The following is a 22,670-nucleotide window of genomic DNA, read 5'->3' on the forward strand; positions in this document are numbered from 1 at the left end:
GTATTTTGGTTTTGTTTTTTTAAATTTACTTATTACAAATGGCAGAGTGACTGGCAAGGGGGATGCAATTCATCCGGATAGTAAAACAGAGATGGGTCTTCAGACAGCAGTCTCTCAGGAAAATTCCTTATTTATGATATGATATGATCTGGATACAACGGAATATTTTGCAGAAACAATTATTTCTCCTGCTCCTGTATCAATATCCAACAATGACCAAAGTGTCAATTGACAAAGATAATGCTGAACAATATTAACTTCACATCTGGCCAAAGAAATTATGTTCAAAATGACTGCCATATGTTGCATCAATGTGTATGCATGTGCATGTGTGTGCGTGTGTGTATTTAAAATTCCTGATGCTACCAAAGATATAAAAACAAGTACATTAATTCAATAACACAAATAAGCTTAGTACAAGCTTTTCAAAATCTCTAGGCCAGCCTTGGCGTTCCAGAGCCTTCGGGAAATCAAGTGTTCTGGACAGCCAAGTTTTTGGGAGAGTTGAGGGCATGACACCTTTAAGCACTAAACTATAATTTATCCACTTTGGGTAGAACTCTTTATTGAATATATCACATACTTCCCTGCCTTTTGAAACAGAGAATATGAGACATAATGTACCGTTTTCTTAATGACCCTAGGTCATCACGATGTCAATTATTCAACTGAGTCCTAACTAGAGCAATGCCCTCGAGGCCTATCCAGGTGTATCCAGTGTTCTATTCCCACATGGCTGTGCTTTCTGAATTCTTACTCCTGTTCTTAGTTCTTGTGCCTCCTCCTTTACTGAGAACGTTCACTTCTCACTGCTAATTGGCATGCCTGTCTCTTACAGCCCATCTCCCCTATTCTAATTTGTGGCTTTTAATATGCTCTGGGATGGGAAATCAGCTAGCCAAGCTTGTTAGCACTGCCGAAAATGACAGTAAACGGGCCCTGCATTAGGGCCTTTCCCATGAGTAAAACACATAGACTTTGTGACCCCCCATTTCAACTACTTGGGGACCCTTGTGGCTTACTTCTGAAGTTGCGGCTGGGTTCTGCTCAGATAAGACTGGCAAATAATTCAGTTTCACATGGGGAAAGAGCTACTGTATTGCTATCGTACTAAATCAAAAATTATTTAATGAGTGAGCTTGGTCTAGCTTGCATCCAAGACAGTATTTCATGAATTAGAACTCTGCTTAAAATCATGTACCTTATAAGGCAGCAACAAGTGCATACACCATTAAATACTGACACTACACATATACTGTGGTCTTAGCTAAGCAGAGTGTTTGGCACATAGTAGGGTCTTAATAAATGTTTATTGACTATTTGTTTTATTTCTAGTGAGAAGTAAAGAAATGCCCCTTTTAAAAAAATACAACACCCCAATTGCCTCACCTCCCCCCCTACAAAAAATTAAAAAGAAATACAACTTTTCTCTATCCCTTCTTTGAAAAGTATGAATTGGTTTCCAAGAAGATTGTTTGGTACCATTTGTGGAGATGCTCAACAAATATATAAAGTTGCAACAACTACGGGGGGCGGGGCAAGAAAAAATATGGCAAAAGACAAAAGAATTAAAAACATAAAATCTTTGTGAACTAAAATTAAATCCTAGCATTATCTTCTACAAATTATACTCAACTAACAGCTTAGTATGGTTCAAAAATGTATCCATCGTACCTTGTATTTTCCCTTCGAAAATAGGAGGGGAAGAATTCTCTAGTTAGATTGTTTCTGGTCAACAAAGGAAAAGAATACTTGATACCCAACTTCTTATTCAACCAGCAAGTGGTACCCCTCTTTTGTGGGCTTGGTACTTCCTCTTCGAGGCCTATTCATCAGTAGCCAAATCAAGTGTAATGGGAGGATGAAACTTAGGGTATTTGAACATGAGCATATGCCCTATTCCTGGCCAAAGGGTCAAACTTTGGATTGTCTCAGCAATGTGTTACTTTTGACAATCTGATGAATTTGTCATTTGTAGACAACCTTTGGATACGGATAGCTTGTATTTTCTTATAGGTGTCAGGAAGACAGATGGAAAACTCACGTATAAATTCCACATTTCTGCTCCAAACCAGCCCCAACAATTGTGATCCTCAAAATTTCGAGCTGTCCAGATGCTGATGGTCACAAGTAATGGCTGTTCACATTGGAATAACAATATGCAGACACCTATGGAAATCCTATTAGTACCACAACCAAGTTGCTCTCCTAGAGATCTATTTGACTCTAGGTAGATTCCATTTTTAAAGGGTTATAACTTTTGAGGCCAATTAGGATTAAGCTATTCAGTGAATTCAATGAATTCCAGCACTCATGAAACAAACACTAAGAGGCCAGGTTTTCACCAGGACTGATAATGCTCATTAAAGTCTCATGACAAATGAACTAGGAATGTTGGGATATAGACATCACTTAGTAAAACGTGCCAAATAGCAGCAAATGCCTTTTCAGTCAATCACTTTCTATGTGCCAGGCACTGTGGTTAGCAGAGGAAATAGTGAGAGAGCCCCTGTCCCCATCAGATCCATCATCAAAGTTCCTTAAAGACGAGGGTGATGGCAATTGGGCTGCTTTAACATACATTCTGAGCTCTCATGTGACTTGGGAAAATAAGAAGTTCATTTTGTATGGAGATGTTCTACCAGATGGCAACAGGAAACTCCAATATAACACACTCCCTGCTTACAACTAAACTCTTCGCAAATTTGCAGTTATATTTTAATTATGCATTTAGTCAGTTTTAATGGAGATGTAAGTGAAGTCAACAATCTCTTACCTGCTTTCATGCTATTAAGCAGAGCCAAAAGTCAAAAACAACAACCAAAGCCTAGCAGATATCACTCCTTTTTGACAAAACGAAACAAAACAAAAACAAAGAAAGATATAGTGCCTGGGATCACAGGAAGGGTGTAATGGAATTAAGTCCAAAAGCTCCAGTGTGATGAGCGCCTAAAACAATACGATTTTGTCTAAGTCATACTGTGATTTTCATTCAAAGTCCCATCCTTATCCTTCATTTCCTTTCTAAGCAAATGAATAGCTTTTTGGACTCAACATCACATTTAATTCACACATTCCAAATCTGAAATAACTACAAGAGTCTTCTTTGCAGCTGTCATCAAATGAGTAACGATCTATTATATATAATAATATGGAAGGAGGAACAGTAGAATAATGAGAAGAATAAATACCATGCATGCTACACTTAAAGGAGTTCTAGCCTCTGATATTTCCTAGCTGGGTGATTTGGGGCAAATCGTTTAACCTCCATTTGACTCAGTTTCCTCACCTGTAAAATGGGGATAATAAAGACATCTCTATCCAGGATTGTTGTAAGAATCATCTAAAATAATAACTATAAAGCACTAGTACAGTGCCTGGCACCTAGTAGGTACTTAACAAATGCTTGTTTTCATTTCCAAACTTCCTTCTGCTCTCTGCTATGTGTTAATTTTAAAAATGCTTCACTGACACTCTTTTATTTTTACACCATTGTCATTATCCTCAAAACAATGCCCACTTCCCAAATAGAAGCCTTTTCTTTGTAACTTTCAATTTGTATACTGACTGCAACAAGTAATTATAGCCAAACAAAATACATCACACACAAAACAAAATCTGTGTCATATTGATCATGGCTGAAAAACATGTCTTCTTACAGACCTCCAGTCTATCAGTCCTCCACCAAGAGGTGGGAAGTCTGCTTGCCTTCTCATCAGTCCTTCTCTGTCCCTCTCTTTTACTGGGGCCTATCCATCCTGTGTTCCAGATGAGCAGCAGTTCTGTGCAAAGGCCCGGAGAGTTTGTATGGCCATTATATCAGCATGCTACATAGAAAATCTCAACATCACTTACATGACTATAAGAGGCCCCTGATCTTAGGAACTTAAGAAAGGAGCAAGAGCTTGAGTAAATGGAGATGGAAGAACCGAGGGCAGGGAAGAAAATAGGGTGCCTCAACTTCTTCTGGAGGGCAGAGACAAAACACAGCTCCTTTTCATTTGGCCTCATCTGGAGAGATCTATTATTCTCAAGCTTTCCAAGTCACTAAGGGAGCTCTCTACCCAGCAGGTGGGGATTTCCAAGCACTATCAAGATCCAGTTGCTCCCATGGGAGCCATTAACTTCTATACCAGGTTTGGAGGGAGTGGTGGTAGTACAGAATATTTTTTCAGAATGCTCTAAGTTCAAATTCTGTGACCACTCCAATTAAACATACCATTCCCCGGCTGCCCTCAACATTTTTTAAAGAGGTATACAGAAGAATTTTATAACATGTTGGGGTATGCTTATCTCTTGATACACATTTGCAATTTCTATTAGCATTAATGGGAAGAATTACCAAAGAGAATATATATCTATTAATCTCATGGAAATAATAGGGTTTCATAACCATTATTCATTTCCAGGACTCTTGGAATGCGAGGAAATCAAAGTTAAAACCACAAAAAAAACAAAACAAAACAACAAACTAGCTTTATGCTTTCTGTACCCTTTATTTAGACACCACATCACTCAAGCAAGGAACATGAACTGATATCCACACAATACCCAAGAATCATTTCATGGCCCTAAGAAAAGGGGCAGCTGCTTCACAGGCTTAAACAAGCTCCCCAAGAACGGAAGACAGTAGATGATAAATACCGTAGCCAATTGAAAATGCAGAAGCGATTTGGGTAAGTAGAATGTAAGACACACAGCATCATGGCAAGCCAAGCACTCTCACAGACATGTGTGCGTCCTGCTAATCTGAAGCACAATGGAGATTCGCTCAAGGGCATCATGGTGGGCCCCAATTCAGACATTGTCCCCTTTGGTTCCTGTGGCTGAAACCCTCATTCCTTGCTTATCCGTTGAGTGAAATTCCCTTGGCCTATAATGGGAATTGTTTTGTTAACAGCTTGGTAAGTCAATTGAAAATAGGAGGTTGGGTGTTCCTACTCCTCCTTTCTGAAAGTGAATTACTTCTCATGCAAAGTAAAGCTCATCAGCATGCCAAATAGTTGTTTATATGCTAGTCCAACCAGAAGATACGATTTAGTTTTATTACTTTGATTGCAAAAATCATCAAATCAAATGCACAGGGAGTAAAAACAGATTACGCAACAAATACCTGGTCTCAAATGGCCCTGGTTTGAATGGGCTTTCTGTCCTGTAGATAGCCCATATTTATAGTGATCAATAAAAGAAAGGACTTCAAGCTTGTGGGCCTATCTTTGTGCAGAAAGCAGGGCACATTTATTATTAGCGAGCCCCCTTCTTTATCTTTATCACATTTGGGGCATTGTTGTAGGAGGGTGTAGGTGAAATGACTAAGTCACCTTAGTAGATACTTTTTTCAACTCTAAGCACAAATTTAGCTTTAAAAATCCAAAAGAAAAAGAGCATTAGCATAGCAAGTGACAGGAAATGAAATAAGTTAAAAGATGTCATCAGTAGAATACAGTCCTGTCAAAGGCCCAATAACTGGAGTGAAAGAGTACCAGAGATTAGCACTAGACTTGTGAAAGGTGGTACCAAGGCAAGAAAGACATTATTGTGAAAGCGCAAGACATTTATCCAACAATAGCCTATTATATTAACCCGTCAGTGGCCCAGTATTGCCATCTTATCTCTCAGACAGAACAAATGACTCTAAAGAGGAGTACAATTCCAGAGTCTTTGCATAGCTAGTGGAAAAACTGGACAGAAATGGGTTTGACAACCAGTTCACACATTTCAGAACTTACTTCACCCTTGTGCCTGGCACATAGTAGGTACTTACTAAATGGTGACTGATTGATCTAGGGAAATACAACTTGAACAATACTCAGTGCTCTGTATCTGATTCTGCACAAGTTAGTTTCTTATTGTCTAAAAGTTATTTTTATTTCTCCCTTCGAGAGTGTGCAAGAAGCAATTAGCTGACAAACTTTATTGGCTGACATGAATTTCACTCCATAGGGAATGAGAAAAAAGAAAGCAAAATAATCACTCTAACTTTTACTAAGTTTGAGGGGAAAAAAGAAACAAAAACATGACAACTGACACTGATCCGCCGCAAACTGCCACCTCCACCGGGGTGGGGGGGGCAAGGGAGTTCATTACTTGTGGCTATGCCTGGAATTTCTCATTTCAAAAAAAAGACAGCAAGGCCCTCTGTAATCGGGAAATGATTTCCAGATAGTGAAAAGGTAAGATTCTGTGCTCGGCTTTCTTCTTTCCTATTCAAATCTAACTGTGTGAAAGGCTTTCACGACAGTGTGCAGAAATGAGATGTCAAAGCTGAGTAAGGCACGTTTGCTTGCATTTTCTTTCTCCCAGTATTAAATTGAAACAGAAATTGCAAGACTATTTGGCAAATTTCCCCAACTACTTATTTTTTTAAACTGTATTTAATACTTTTTCCCACAAGGCTTTTTTACAGCAACCATTCGATAGATGCGAAGATATTCAAAATAACTGCAATGGGGAGAAGGAGAATGACGGAAGACACTTTCAAGAAACCAGTAAGGCAGTAGCTAAGCCAAGCATGGTCATACCCTTCCACTCATGCTGCTAGTTAGGTACCACAATCACTTCTACAAAGAATGGGCAGAAAGGCTCAGTTCCCAAACAAAATTTAAACAGCAGTGTGAAATAATGCGCAGGAGACTGCTCTCAACATTTTCCCACCACTTAATTGTCTATGTGATTTTGGGCAAGTTGTTAAACTCTTCTGACCTCTAGTTTCATTGTATGTAAAATGGGTATAAGCCCTGTTTAGGAGATCAAATGAGATTACACATGTGAAAAGACTTTTGCAAGCTACCAGGTCTACATATGTATAAAAGATTGATAGTATATTTTTTCACATTTGATGACCCATGTAAATTACTCATAGGCTCAGAGGAGTAGAGGCTAGAGTGAGAAAGGGCTGAAATTAAGTGAGTTTAGTGACTTGCCCAAGGTGCCACTGCTAGTGATACAGCCAGAATTTGAACTTGGCTCATCTGGCTCTGGGTGCATGTTGCTGTCTCCCTAAATGGGTCCATCGCAAATATCCTATACCTCTCCGTAGAGTTTCAGACTGGAATAAAAGGAGGGACTGATATTTACATAGCATTTTAAGGTTTGCAAAGCACTTTACAAACAGTATCTCCCTTTAGGGGTTGTAACTTGCCCACTGGTTAGTGTGCAGATGAGGTAAGGTGTGAACCCAGGTGTTTGAGACTTCTGCTTCACCATCCAGTGTGCTGCAGGCCTCTCTAGGAAATGGATCTCAGTGCTCACTTCATTCCCTAAGAGGACACAATGGAGCCACTCATTGTCAGGAGGCTGTTTCCTTGCAATTGGGTTTTTCTAGCAGCAGTAGCAATAGCTTTGCCCTGCCTGTCTATGTTCTCTTGTTCTGGTGGCTCTGATGAACAGTACACACACAGTAAATTGATATGGAGTCAACTGAAAGGTGACAATGCCCTTTAAAAACATGATTGTGCATTGTGCTGAGCCTCCTCAAGCAGACCTTAAAGCTGCAACTTCCCTGCAGAAAGAAACTAGAAAAAATGATGGCACATAATGCCACTGCAGCTGCGATATTTCTGAAGTAGGACATTCAGGAAAGGGCACACCATATTAATGTTTCTGGAAACATTAGGCTTAATTTCTCTGCAAAAGATTTAATAGCTTAGTAGAACCAAAAAAAAAACCTTTGAAAGAACAATTAGTTCTACAATGGAAATTTGCTTAAACTAATATTAGAAAGAAAAGATTTCAGAATTGGTTGTCTCGACTAATCTCATACCCCAAGGCTAGAAGAAAAGGTCATGGCTAATTGGTACAAAAGCAGTGTTGGTCACACACTTGGGAAGAACTGCCCATTGGGGTGATGAATACCAGCCAACCAGGACCTCTTTACCTCTACTCATGCCAGGACATGGACCAAATATTACAGGGACCAGGAAAAAGCAAAACAAAGCCTTGTGTCCAAGCCAGGCTGCCCACCCCGCCACCTTATCTACTATATTTAACTTTTATAACCTTATCATCCTTCCTAATAGAAGGAAACCTATTTGATGGTCAAGACAAGAAGCTAAGTACTCATGGAGAGTTCTGCAACACAGGAATGCTACAATAAAAACGGGTTGGGAGTCTTCTTTTAATCATCAGTGATTATTAGCTTTCCAAGTAGAAGGTAGCCATTGTATACTTTTCAGTATAAGAAACTTAATACCTGTATCACAGACCACTTTTACATGTGCCAACATGCTAGTATAAAACCGTTCTATGCCCAGAACAAGAGAGTGTGGGCTCCTTGAGGGCAGAGACTCCTTGTTTTTGCTTTGTCTTGGGACCTAACACAGTTTTTTTCTACACATTGTGGACACTTAATAAATGCTTACTGAACTGGACTTGATCCAAAAATTGACAGGAAAATCATTCATATGCAATAATCCCAGTAAAATTATATGAAATAATCTGGTTTGAAGATATCATGCTAGGCAGGCCTGCAGTCCTTGGACATGGCTGTGTCATCCTGGCCAAGTCCTTAGACCTTTGTGGACCAAAGTCATTGTCTTCTTTCAGGTGAATTCACATGGACAGCTCCCTAGGCCTTACCTCCAAAGTCACGGACAGATAAGCTCTGCAAAATTGGCAGAGGAAGCCTGCCAACCTGAGAAGTCCCGTGTATTGCTGCAGTAATTACAATGCCAACCAAACCTCTCATGGTTACAGTGCTTCCATTTACAACCCTGGGCAGCTTGGCATTTTGCTTTGCACACTTGAATGGTAAAGAATCCTCACTAGAATATAGCTTAATTGGAGACCTGCTCCAATGTACTCTAGCATTCCTTAGGAATGGATTTAGAAAAATGCAGGGGAAAAAAACCGATCTTCTTCAACATCTAACCTACTGAAACCCAGAGTTGATTTTTCTTTAAATTATATACACCTCCATTTGTCAGGTTGGAAATAAATGTACAGAGTAATTGGAGGAAATGTTTTGCTAAAGATTTCACTCCCAGGTAGTTTTATCTTTGGATATAATTTGTCAGTTTAAAAATAAGAATTCTGTAGTCAAGTGTTGGTTATCTAAATGGGGTTTAGCACAGGATCTTGCACATGGTAAAGCAATCAACAGATATTTGACTGGAATTGATTTGTGTGAAACTATTTACTATTTATCCTGATGATGCAAAAGCACAGCTCAGCTACTGAGATCCCACAAAAAAGAGAGAAAACCCCACAGGGGCAGGTAGTTGGAAGACAAATCAAGAAAAAGTAAGTACAGAAATAGGACTTTTTCCAAGGACTTTCCCCCAGATCCTGTGATACCTGTCGTTTAAATGCTATCTTCTCCCACTGCTCACCACCATGTTTTTATCTTGCACCAATGAAATGCAACTTCCTGAAAGGTAAACAGGATGGTAGATTACAAACATTCATTCTCACATATTTTTCTCCATAAAAGAAGGAGTATGGGGGACCACAGAGCAAAGCTCCTCAAGCCTAAATCTTGTCAGAGCCTGATTTCTGAGAGACACTAAAGAAAGAGAAAGGAGTCTCAAAACCCTGAAGCAGACTGGGAGAATTCCCAGAGCTGTGAGGAATTGCTGAGGTAGCATGAAAGAAAAGTAGGAAGATGAGAAGGATGCCCCTAGCCTCATAATACATGGATGGGGGGGAGCTGGAGAAATGGTCATTCAAGTAGCAGCTTGAGGCTAATTTGCAACACAGGTGAAAACGTGAAAGTTGGCCATACTTTCAGCTTTTGGTCTCCTTTTTTTTTAACTCCTTTACATCTTCTTCAGCCAGAAAGTTTCAGTTCTAACTAGGCCATGCAAACTAATCAATACCATTTATGGAATCTGCAAAAAAGCTCACATTGCTGGACTTGGTATTTCAGAATATCTCACTCCTTCCATCCCAATCCATTCCAAGTTTCCAAACTGCCTTTAATTCCTTGAGAAATCATTGGTTGGAATACTATTTCAAAAGTGATTTTGAATGTCTAGTACATTTCCATTAGTGCTCGCCCATCAGAAAGGTAGCCTCGTGCCTTTCACAGGTAGACAAGTGGGTGGAGCCTTCAGGTTCTGCCAACTGCAGGTTCTAGGCGACCCACCCTATAGCACTGCCTTTGCCGATGAATCAGACAAGAATTTTCCTCTTGTAACCAGGAGTTCAAGCCTAGATCGTTCGCATGAGCCTTGAGAGGATGATTACTTGCTTATGGGGAAGAGATGTCCTAAGAGCTTGAGAGGAGAAAGGACACAGGTGATTCCAGACCCACCTCTGGAAGAAATCAAAGACAGAGTTTGGGAAGTGGCAGTCATGGAGAAGAGCCAATGGCTCAACAAGTTGCTGATTTCCAGCTTGCCTCCCTAAAGACTGAAGGGAATTATTGCTTAGATGACATCGCAGTCTGTCTGTCACATTTGTCTGTCTCTCTTGTGTGTGCATATGGAGAGCAAAGATTTTCTTTTGTGTAATGAGCATTTGGTGGGAAGGAACCAAGCCCTTGGAGGTAAGCTGAACCCCTTCCTTTGTAAGGAAAGTACCAGGGAAGTAGCTTCAATCTAAGAACAAAATCCTTTTCCTTATTTTAGCAATAGCATAGGAGGAGAAAATGGTGGGGTGATCTCATGGCCTCCTCGCATGACACAGCTAAACAATCTAGGGAGATATACTCATAACCTTCAAGGGAAAGCTTCATGGGAAGCACTTTTATTTAAGACTTCTTAGCAAAACCAGCTAGTATGGTCACACTGAGAATCGGTGGGCTTTTTGATACTTTTTCTTTTGATTTTTACATTCTAAATCTAGGATCCTAGCCCTACCGTATGACTCACCAGAATCTCAAAGCTACTGGTGCTACTAATATGCTCAAGATTCCATGCAATTCATTGAACAATATTATAGAATGTATCTGTTGTGAATAATGTCAGCAACATAACACTCATGGACAGAGGTGGAGAAGTCCATTTTCCAAGATGTGTCCAGAGGACCAACAGGCAGCAGAAAAGGACAGGGATGGTATGCTCACTCAACAAGGAGGGGGATGACAGCAGGAGAGCACATACAGACTTGGCCTTTCAAAGAAATCTTCCAGGAGGGAACTGGCCACACAGAGCATGGCCATGCCCAGGCCTTCACTTCGTACTAGCGCTGAGAGTCTGAGAGACGTTCCTGTGTCAAAGTGCTGAGGAGGAGGAGGAAGTAAAGAAGGACTGTTTGCTGTTGCTTGACTATTCATTTTTATCAGAAATTAATGTTATTGTTTCAGTGCCATTACTCATCTGGGCCTACTAGCTTGATAAACAACTATAAGTACACCTAGATATGAGTCAAGTTTTGAATTTTCTAAATGACTGGCAGCAAAGGAAGTCCATCTACATGATTTACTATGAAGAATCCTACAGCATAGAGAAAGCAGAACTAGTTGGTCCATGGTCTACAAAACATTCAATGATTGTGTTAAACTGACCATAAAATCATGCTATTTTTGAGCCAGAAGGGACTTCGAGGATCATTTATCCAGAATTCTTCTTCGACAAATAAAGAAACTGAGGCACATGGAGGAGAAATGACTGCCTGAAGTCACATAGCTAGTGGCAGAATCAAGAGGAGAACATGACTCTTCTTATTGTTGTCATTTTTATTACATTTTTTGGCATGGCAATTTTATTTTGGAGACACATATACATACATTGATCAATAAAATCTAGGCCTACATTAAATAAAGTGATTGCCATGTATTCCATTTTGATAATATCTTCTGACAATAGTTTTATTTATCTCTAAACTGAGCTTGTTGAATTGAACATAGATCATGTTATACACCATGACCTGGGTTCAAATCCCTCCTTGACTACTTCACACCTATATAACCTTGAGAGGGTTTAGACTAGATGGACTCCAAGGTCCTTTCTAGGTCTAAATTCATAATTCCTTATTCAAAAAGAGTGAAGAATTTTTTTTTTCTAAACTTGGTGCAAAGTGATCCAAAAAATTAGATACTGCTAACGTGTGATTTCATCAGTATGACCATCACCTTCCCTCATTCCACCCCCCCCATCCTCTCACCCCCATGCCTTCTCAACCTGCACAATTTGTGACATTGTCTTTTCAGAAATCTTCTATGGAGAAACAATTGTTGAAAAAACCAATCCTGACAATTAGCCTCTTTGCATTATATGATGCATTGCCTTCTGGGAAGCATTATCCTAAGGCCAACCTATAACCACACATAACTTTCTTCTCATCACTCAGGAAGACTAGAGGCTAGTCCAGTTTTTTCGCTTCAGAGCTACAAATCCCAATGTAGCAAAGATGAAATTAAAGGAACTCTCTTCTATCCCTAAAAATGGGGTCCATAGTGACATTGGTGAAAATTTATGAGATTCTTGTTTGGCAAACTTTCCAAGTAACAGAATTACCCTGTGCTGTATTTACTTCACAAGCTATCATGTTCTTTCTTTTCCTTTGGATTAGGCTGCACTTTAGCCTGGAATTAAAGGAGAGCAAGAGATGATGCTGTGATCACCTGAGAAACTGAACATACCTCAAGGAAAACAACTGTGCGAAAAGTACAAAATACCTGGTGTACTTGAAACTAGGCCGGTCCAAGGCAATTCCCTCTCCAGGTGTAGAGAATTCATTTTAATTCTGACAATAAAATGAAATCCACATGCCAGGAGAGGGAGTCACAGCTAAAAACAAGCTCTCATCTTTGTCTTTGCCTTTTCTCAAAATCATTTTTCCATTTGATTTCAATTAGCTTGTGATATTGCAGTAAAATTAAATCCACAAGAACTACCAACAGTCAACTCCCAATTATCTGCGCCACTGAAGGTGAGCACTGGTGTAAATAATTGAAAAGCATGGATTATCAACACAGTAGGGTCACGGGCCTTTGTTCGCTGCTATACCTTTCCTCGTGGGAAGCATCTCTCAACACTCATGGATAACCGGTGAACTGATGCGGGAGGAGGGGTTCAACAAGGAGCGTAAATAGAAAAATATTCTTCCTTTTTTATTTTTAAGGGAAAGCAGACGTTCACGCATAGAAAGAGAATGTTCTAACAATTAGCACTGTCCGAAAACATTATGGCATTCCTTCTTGGTGAACTCCCTGTCCCTGGATATGCTCCTGCAGAGATTACACGACCTTTTAAGGGTCTTGAGAGGGATGTGATTTCTGAATTGAGTTAGGAGGTTATTCTACAGCACCTCTAAAGTTTCTATGATTCTATGAAAAAGATATACAACTGCCAGAGATGTAACATGTAACATTATTGTATAATGGAGATGAAAACAATTTGGGCCCTAAAGGACTAACTTTCCAAACAACTTTGTGAAAACCATATCCTTTTCCCCCCTCTTTTCTTTTGGTTCAAGATCTACAATGACTTTCTGAAACCACTGCAGAAAGTTATGAATAATGTATGACATGAAAAATTCTTGCTCACTGCTCAGAAAGAACTAGATTGTTTCTTATATACTACATATATACTAGGCAAATAATGGAAAAGACCCATAAGCCCTGAAATCTCAAGGCCAAACCTTTCCACTGAAAAGGAAAAATGCCATACTGTCCCCTCATCCTGGGACAAACAAGTGAAAGCTTTAGAACAGCCCTGCATACTGCATGAAACCCCCAATTCCAATCAGATCAATTCACCCAGGAAGCCAGGTCAAAACAGGAGATGGTTAGTCAATTACTCACTTGTCAATTCCCCCACTGCTGTACACCTCCCTCTGTTAGGGGCCACTGGAGAGATTGACGAGAAGGTGCTGGGAGAAGCTTCCAGTGCACTTTAAGTACACAGCATTATTATCAACGTTACTGCTATTGCGTGACTTCTTTTTATTTCCCCCAGTAAGTAATTAGGAGCTTTACACTCAGAGCAGCTCGGTCGGGGTGGAACAAAATGTGACTTGAGCTCAGAATGGCAAGAGGCAACAGTCAAACATATGCACGAAAGTCATAAGAAGGAGAGTCACAGCATAGACTGAAGCGTCAGAGTTCCTATCCATCCGACATTCTTCTTCCCCTGTCAAATCGAGGCGGCACCGAATGGAAAGGTCAGGTTGAGGGAGCATATGGGATGCGAAACTACCCAGAAAATGAACTCCGCTCCAGCACAATTCTACTGAGGGTGCAGCACAATTCAAGTTCCCAGATTTTTCAGCACCCTCTCTATATTCAAAGCTCAGTGTGATGGGAAAGCTCCCCTAAAGGAAAAGGCTCACCACCCCACAAACCTCCTCCCATCTTCACCACTCTTCTCTTCTGCTTCCAATCCCAGAGGAAGGGGAGGACTTCATCCCTGCCCAGGCCACACTCTCTACCTATTATTACAGATTTGCAGTGGGAAGGGATCTTGGGAGTTCATCCAGTTTGACCCCCTTATTTTAAAGAGAACGAAACTGAGATGCCAAGAGACAAAATGACCTGCTTGATATCATTCAGGAAGGTACCCAGAGCTGACCTGAGGTCCTTTGATTCCAAATGTAACATCCTTTCCATTGGCCCACGTGACCCCCATTGTCCCTGTACTTTCATCTGAGATCTATTCCTTCTCAAAGCTTGAACCTCTTGGTGTACAAATATATCTACACATCTCGATGCCAGGAAACACTTTCTAACAAGTGGAGCTGCCCCAAAGTGCCAGGGGACTCCTTCCTTGGAAGGCTTTAAGCAGAAGCTGGACAATCACTTGTCACGTATGGCAGAGCAAAGAATGCTTTTCTTTTTTCTGGCTTGGGTTGGACCAAACAGCTGCTCTTAGTATCCCATTACTTCCCCATGACCTCCAGGATCAAATACAAACTCAGAAGCTTGGCATTTCAAGCCCTTTACAACCTGGGCCCAATCAACCTTTGCAAACTTATTACAAATTCCTCCTCTTCACTTCCTCTCTAGACGATCCCATCTCCTGCCTCCCTGGAGTGTTTTTTTCTCTTCATCTCCACCTCTTAGAATCCCTAGCCCAAATACCACTTTCCCCCATGAGGTCTTAACTGACTCTCCTACTATCCCCAACCAAAAAAGCCCTTGTATTTATTTTACACATACTTATACATGTCTGCATTCTCACTCCTCCTTCTTTCTTTCTGTAATGAGTTCTGGGAGGTCAGGGACTGTTTCTTTTTTTGTTTGTTTTTGTATCCCCAGTGCCTACAGCAGTCACTGGTAAAGAGTAGGCACTTAATAAATGCTCTTTGTTTGATGGTTGAATCTGTAATGACTGAGCATATACTTGGGTGATGCACAAGGAATGCACTCTGTCATCCTTGCTCAAGAGGACACATAGAAGCTGGTACCTGGCCACAGAGAGAACTGAGGCCGGGATGGTAAACAGCAAGTGACACAGAAAAGGGACCTTTAAGTCCCTTATGTAATGATGGATATCTGGTGGCTTCTGCCACATGTATTATACAATATTTCAACCAAGTCATACCCAAATTAAGTTAGGATCTTCTATCAGAGAGGGAGGGTTCCATTGGCGACAGAGGGTAGCTGGCTGCACATTCAGGAAGAAATGGGTGCCTCTATTCTACCCTATAATGATGTGTGACCCAGAGTGAGCATGGCACACAACTGCAGTGCCCTAGGCAACTCTCAAAGGCTAGAAATTGCAGGGAAGGTGCCAATCTACATTAAGAGAGACACTTCCTCACATTTCCTGTGCTGATGAAAATCTAGGTCTGCCCTGCTCCACTCCACCCCCCATCCCTGCCAAATAAATATCATCCATTAGATATATACAGGGACTAAGTCTCTATTGCTGAATCATAACTAAGCAGGTGGTTGTGTGAGTTAAGTCACCAACACTCGCGTGGCTCGGAATTTTAGGCATGAAATAAAAACCACCAAGAGAGTTATTGCTTGTCCTAACTTCACCCCATATGCCAATAATCAAAAGTAAGTCTGCTAAATTCATGTTCACACAAGAGTCCACTGAAACTGACCTTATTGCTGTCCTGTAGAGATCACCAGTGAAGAGATGGGCAGCTGAGCTGATTATATTGTGTTGGAGACGAGACAAGCAAAAGTGATTCAAATTTCTATAGAGAACATCATCAGTGCTTGCTTAGAACAATTCTGCATATAACAAGGGCATAAAATGGTCTGTGTTCAATTTTTCCCCTAGCTGTTGTCAAAGAAAGCTATCCAGAAGAAAGTTTATTCAAATCTTCACTTTTCTTGCTTTTTGATATACCAACCTGGATCTTATTAATTAGCATATGTACATATCCCTCTAAAATTAAAATGCCCTTAAGAAATGAAATGGAAATGAAAGGTAAAAAAGAAAAAAGTCCAAACAAAAATGATCAAACAAATGAAATTAACTCCAAAGAGAAAGAGATTTTATAAAGTTTGGTGCAAAGTAATCAGAGAAAGAGAAATCAAACAAAATAATCCTGCCAATTAATAGCATTTAACAATGAAAACAAAAGCTTGCCCAAGGATAAGCAGGCAAAATCAGATACGATCACAAAGAAAGTTGGGCAATAGGAATGAAAATTCTAACATGTTGACATTCCCAGGACAGTCCCATACATATAAATTGCTTAGTTGCACGGGGCTTCTTTTCCCTCCAGATGAACTCCAGCCTCTCAGCCTCTTTCTAGACAGTAAACAATTTTTCCTGGAACCCCCAAGGGTCAACATGAAGAACTGTCTCCACAGCAATATCTTCACCAACCATTTCCTTTCATCTCCTCAGGGGGTTCAAACATAGAGACAGATTGTTCAGGGCAGTCCTAAATTAAAAATATATTGTCACACTGACCCTTCCCCTCCAAACCATGGAAATGCCTTAGAAGTTCTAACATTTTGGCAAATGGTAACTGGATGAATCAAGTCAGTAAGCAAGTATGTAAAAATAGACAGAAGTCACAAAAGTTGGAGAATCACAGGCTAAAGAAATGACTCAACTCTTGAGGCAAATGAATGCCTGCATGCTAGTCCATATGAGGATGTGCAGTCTAATCTAGCAAGAAGGGGGCTACATGGGTGTGAGAAGGGTAGTGAATTTGAAAGCAAAGGACCTGGATTCAAATCCTAAACTCAAGTGTTTACTAGGTACCTGTAGATATATCATTTAACCTTTCCATGTTTCTGTATCCTCATCCATTCAAATGGAGGAATGGGAGGAGTTGGTCTCTGAGGTCCTTTCTAGCTCTAGTCTATGTCTTTTGCTATGCACGGAACAGTATTTACAACGTGATCATAAAATGTGCCAACCCGGTACTGTGATGAAAAGTGTACATAATTGTGCATGTGACAAAGTTGACCAATCAAGCCTCCTGATTTTTGATTTGGAAAACAATCACCAGACCATGCTTCTCCCCTTTTCTCCGTGTTTTCCTGCTTATAGCTCAACTGATTTTGCCTAAAACAATCTCTTTGCTATAACCTCTTTAACACTCCCTTCTTTTTCTCTCTCTTTCGAACCATAAGCTGCTACCTCAAGATCACTCCTTCTTCTACTTGAGAGTCAAAGAAAGTATCCTGATCAGAAATTGTCGGTCTAAGATGAGTGCTAGTGCTACCTGGATATCCAGGGAAGGCATGCCATCAGTTTTGGAGTGAGCAGCACCAACAATCAATCAAAAAAAATCTATTAAATCAATGACTCCCAATGCTGAGCACGTAGGGAGCAATATATTAACCTTATTCCCCTTCCCCCTACCTACCTCTGCTCCATTCCTTGTACTATGTTGGTTAACAGGGTACAACTCAAGAGTCAAAGCAGTTCTTGCCTTCAAGACGTTTACATTTCAGGGGGCTTTATAAGCTCTGAAGGTGCCACAGACCATGAGAATGAATGTTTCTCCAAAGACTCTGTTTACCTCCTCACCTTTAATTAAATCTTCTTTTTCTTAAGCACCAGTTTTCAATGTACATTTTAAAAAGACATTTTATATATGCCTATGTAAACAAATAGATATTTCTCATTTTAAAAACTGTTCATGTTACCAGAGTATTTTCTATTCCTTTTAACTGTATATGTAAAAAAAAAGTTTTGAGAAGCAAAGTGCTATGTATGACACTGTTTTAAAGGGAAAATACTTTCTGAGTTTCCAACACATGCCTGCAATGCAGCTTTTCTATAGACTGGGCTCTTCCCGTACCTAACTGCTGAGGATCAGGCAGCCACCCTACCTACCCACAACATAATAAAATACAACTGCAGAAAGTTTGTATAAACTGAGCCAAGAAAAGTGCAATGAAGTATCAGCATTCCAAGGATAACAGCTTCCTGTAATGGGAAGCGATGCCTTTCACTTAATAAATGTGTGTTCAACTGAATTGAATTGTAAGTCAAGCAGAATTTTTGATGACCATTTGTCTAAGATACTATAAATGGTCCCAGATGTGGTTTGGATGAAATTATCAAAAATTTCCATTCCAACTCTCAGATCCCATGAGCCTAAGGTCATTTCAACCATCTTGACTTATCAGTGAAGCTGAATTTGGTCACTGGTTTAAACACACAACTTGGACATTTTGTGTCTATAGACATGATTATAATAATGATGGTGATGATGACGATGATGACCAACATTCATATAGAGCTTTAAGATTTGCCAAGAACTTCATACATCTTACCTCATTTAATTTGATTCTAATTTTTTTTTTGGGGGGGAGAACTCCTGGTACAGGAAACTCCCCCCCCCCCACTGATGTAGGCTGGCAATTTGTAACTTAGAGTTGCCCAAAACATAGAGGTTAAACCAACCAATCAATCAATTCTAGGAATATAAAGAGAAAAAGAAGCAGTCCTTGTCCTCAAATTTCCGATCTATAGGGTGAAGCAAACCACCTATATACATATACACAAAATAAATACAAGGTAATGGGTCGAGGGCAAGAAGAGACTATAGCAGCTGGCAGAGATGAGCAAAGACCTCAGGGAGAAGGCAGAGCTTCAAAACAAGCTATTCTAAGAGTTTTTCACGAAGCATATTCCATGTGTGTGGTCAGACAGTTCACGTATGTCCAGCTGCCTTCAAGGCTATGTTAGCTCCTCAATTTTCTAATATTAAACTTAGTAAATCACATGATCAATTTTATCAGATTTAAATGGCCCAAATACTAATTATTGCAACTTTAGGACCAAAGGACAGTCCCTGCAGTCATTCTTGAAAAGGTGGACATTCATTTACAAATGAAGGAAATTTCTAGGTGAATGCTTTCCATTCTCTCTGAATGACACTAGCCCATTACACAGAGAAAATAATCAAATCATTTCTTTTTACATCCAATCCCCTTTGAAGATGCCAAGGAAATGAAGGCTGCTATAAAAGGAGTGCTTTAGAGGTCACCAAGAAAATTATGGAATCAGTTTAAAGGGAGCTAGAAAAAAAGGAAGACAAGCAGATTCAATTTCGAAAGGGCTCCATTCAAAAGGAAACATTTTCCTTAGGCCTTAGCTATTTCTCAAAATAAGAAGGTTCAGATTTATCTTCATAATTGTTTATTCCGGGGGGGGTGCAGTGAAAAATGTTTTCCTCACATTAGTTACCTCTTAAACACCAGGTTGGGTTGGAATTAGGGCACATGCTTCATGGTTTCAGCAAAGCGAGGAGCACCATTATCCACCTGATATCTCTCTCCAAATCCCAAGCCTGCAATTCTTTTCTTTCTGCCTCACATTGTTTCTTGCCTCTATCTCTTCTGAAGTATGAAACTACACCTTTTTCTATTTGTACTGTTATCTTGCTGATATATATATGTATATATATATAATATATTTACATACATACATATATGTGTATACACACATATTGTATCCATAGAACTTTCTTTTTTTCCATGCTATAAATGTAATAGTCTTCATCCCCCCGGGGTCTCTTATGGAAATTATAGGATCAAAGGATCCCAGATATAGGGCTGGAACAAACCACAGAGGTTATTGTAACCAGAATGGCCTTTGTTTTCTTTGAGTGACTCAGTTTATTTCATTGAGCCTTGCTGGGTGCGGGGCCCCTGCTAGGACTAACTCCGGGGAGGGCCTAGTTTGCATGCCGGAGACAGCAGAGGCTTTTGGACCACGTGGGTTTGGGTCCACCTCTGTTGGGTGTTGACCTGGTCTGCGTGGATGTGAACCTCCCAGGGTCCTAGGGGAAGGGGCCAACTCAAGAACCAATTGGCCCTGGTCATTCAGGTGGTGCTTGATGATGTCAAAAACTCTATAAGAGGGGGTAAGACAGCTTGAAGATCCCTTTTCAGTCAGAGCAGCAGCGGGAGCAGTGGTGAGCATGACTCTGGGCCAGCCCTTGTTCCGGGATGAATCTAGATGTTGGCAACTATGAATTGTATTGGGTCTGTCTGTTGATATTTGTTTGTATTTTATTCTAAAGTTCAGGGTGCTGGCTGTTTTTTCCCCTGAACTAACTGAATGCTGCCTGTATGCTCCCCTGAACTAACTGAATGCTGGATTAAAGTAAGCTTGTCAACCCCTTCACCATGCTTTCTTGGTTAAGCAGATAAAAAGAACCTGTGCTTTCCCGGCATGCCGGCAGCCTCCTGGGTGCCGGCTGTGGGTGGATCTTACACAACCCCCCCCCCCCAGAAGCTGCTAGCTGGATTGTTAAAACAGTTATCTAGGCCAGCTCCCTCATTGTACAAATGAAGAAACTCAGGTACAGAGAACTTAAGTGACTTCTCTAGAAGTTACAGAGATAGTAGCTAAGATGGGATTTGAATCCAGGTCTTCCCACTTATTTCTTTGTTTCTTTTTTTTTCATAGTGTTGCTGCTCCTTAAAAAGTGATTAGAACTACACATAAAAATCTAGATGTGGTCAAAGTAGTTGAGTTATCAAGAGATAAGAAGGGACCCAGGCTAAAGCAACTCAACAGCAATAAAAGCTCTACTGTAGAGACTGGAGACACAAAGAAATCTGAAGAGGGACAACTGCCAGGGGTAGATGTGGAACACTCACAAACAAAATCAAGATGATTAGGAGTCAGTGGTTCAGAACTCCATAGGCCCAGGAGCCTCTCAGCCCAGCAGGTGACCTTGTCTCCCACTTCAAAGAGCACATGGCCATTCTCTTTCAGATGACTTCTCAGTTCTCCCCAGCCACACCTCTCTACATACTCTGTATCTTAACTTGTTCTCTTCCTTTGCTCCAGATGGATCTTCTCCTCACCTGGGCTAATGCCCTCTACTTGTACCCCCCATCCCTCTCTGTCTCTGTCTGCCTTCTTTGCCATTTTCCTTTTATGAGGTAGAGCTGGGTTGGGACTGAAATAATTTTCATTCTCTCTTTTTCCCTGTGTTTCTACTATGATAGTTCAGGAAATAGCAGTAGAACTAAAGTACTATTACTAAGAATGGGAAGGAACAAAATTAATTTGTACATTCCAAGACACCATTTAATTTCCTTTACTACCTTCTCCTGTCTCTTATCTCCATGCCGTTCCAACCTGCCAAACCACTCATCTCCCCTCAATCCAAACTTATCTCAGAACTAATCTTCCCTGGGAAACTAACTCAATTAGCAGGGAAGCATATTCATAGGTACCCTTGGGCAAATAATTTCCCATCAACACTTAAAATAAATTTTAAGAACTCAGGAAACCTCAGACAAGAGAAAGCAAAATTATTTTAATACCTTCTTTCAGGAGAATGTACTTCAAATAGGAAAAAAAAAGCACATTTGGGGTGTAGACTGCATAGCGTCTATTACACTGCGAGCATGCCGTGACTGGAGAATCAAATTGAACTCGACAGAATCCTAATGGCGGAAAGGATGAGCAACAGAATGCCCACTGCCGCTTGCCCTGATCTTTAATTATCTAGCACCGAGAAAAATCTGCATTTCCGATTTCTGCCAATGTATCAGCCCTATTACCTGTTCCTTTCTTCTTTAGGTGGCTTCCTATGGGCAGCTGGACATTGCAGATCATTTCTTTCAACAGTTCAACAGAATAAAATTGCTTTCATATTTACTGCTTTCTATCTTGCTGACATGCCATTGTCTCTAACTTATCTACAGCCAACGTGGCAATATCTAAAAATGTATTATTGGACATGTGGTCTATCCAAGCCAACGTCGAGGCAATTTTGTCTGAGTAGACCTAATTAGTAAGTAAAGCAGGTGAGAAGGCCCTTTGCTGACACTATTCACTCTATTTATGTTTACTTCCCAGTTCAGCTGGGAATCCAGAAGGAAGCCTTTTCTATCCAAGTGCTTGGTTATTCTTTAGCTAATTCAGGAAAGGGAAGGCAAGGCAGCTTAGCAGAGCTTCTGGAGCCATGGTCCATGAGCCACCAAAGTCCCTTCCACCAGGGACTGGAGAAAGGAAAAGGGGGAGCCTGTTTCCAGTCTTTAAAATAAAGCTTCAACCCAAGTACTGATTTCTAGCAAAAAAAATGTACTAAAACCAATAAAAAAATAAAGTAGACCTTCAAGCGTGCCAACCTTCTGGTACAGCCCCACAGATCCCCCATACATCCCCATTCAAACATCAGACCAGAAACAGATCCAGATCACAAAGCCAAGTATCAAAGGTGACGTCTAAGCTTACCTGGGCTGTTCTTTGGATAGATGAAAGTTGAAAGGTGTGTTACAAAAGAAATTAACCCTTAAAAACCAGACTAAGAGCTGCATGGTAGTCCCCTTACCTGCAAAACACTATTGTGACATCTCTATGGCAAATGACACTTAACAATTTCATTCTCCTTCT

General features: G+C 40.4%; 1 protein-coding gene across 3 annotated transcripts in view; it reads right to left on the reverse strand.

The window, feature by feature from the left end:
• Window positions 1-22,670, reverse strand: part of DIAPH2 (diaphanous related formin 2) — an 856,474-nt gene that overhangs the window by 107,297 nt on the left and 726,507 nt on the right. The gene's annotated exons all lie outside the window — the stretch shown is intronic.

The sequence above is a fragment of the Trichosurus vulpecula genome, chromosome X, assembly GCF_011100635.1.
Source record: "Trichosurus vulpecula isolate mTriVul1 chromosome X, mTriVul1.pri, whole genome shotgun sequence".
Lineage (NCBI taxonomy): Eukaryota > Metazoa > Chordata > Mammalia > Diprotodontia > Phalangeridae > Trichosurus > Trichosurus vulpecula.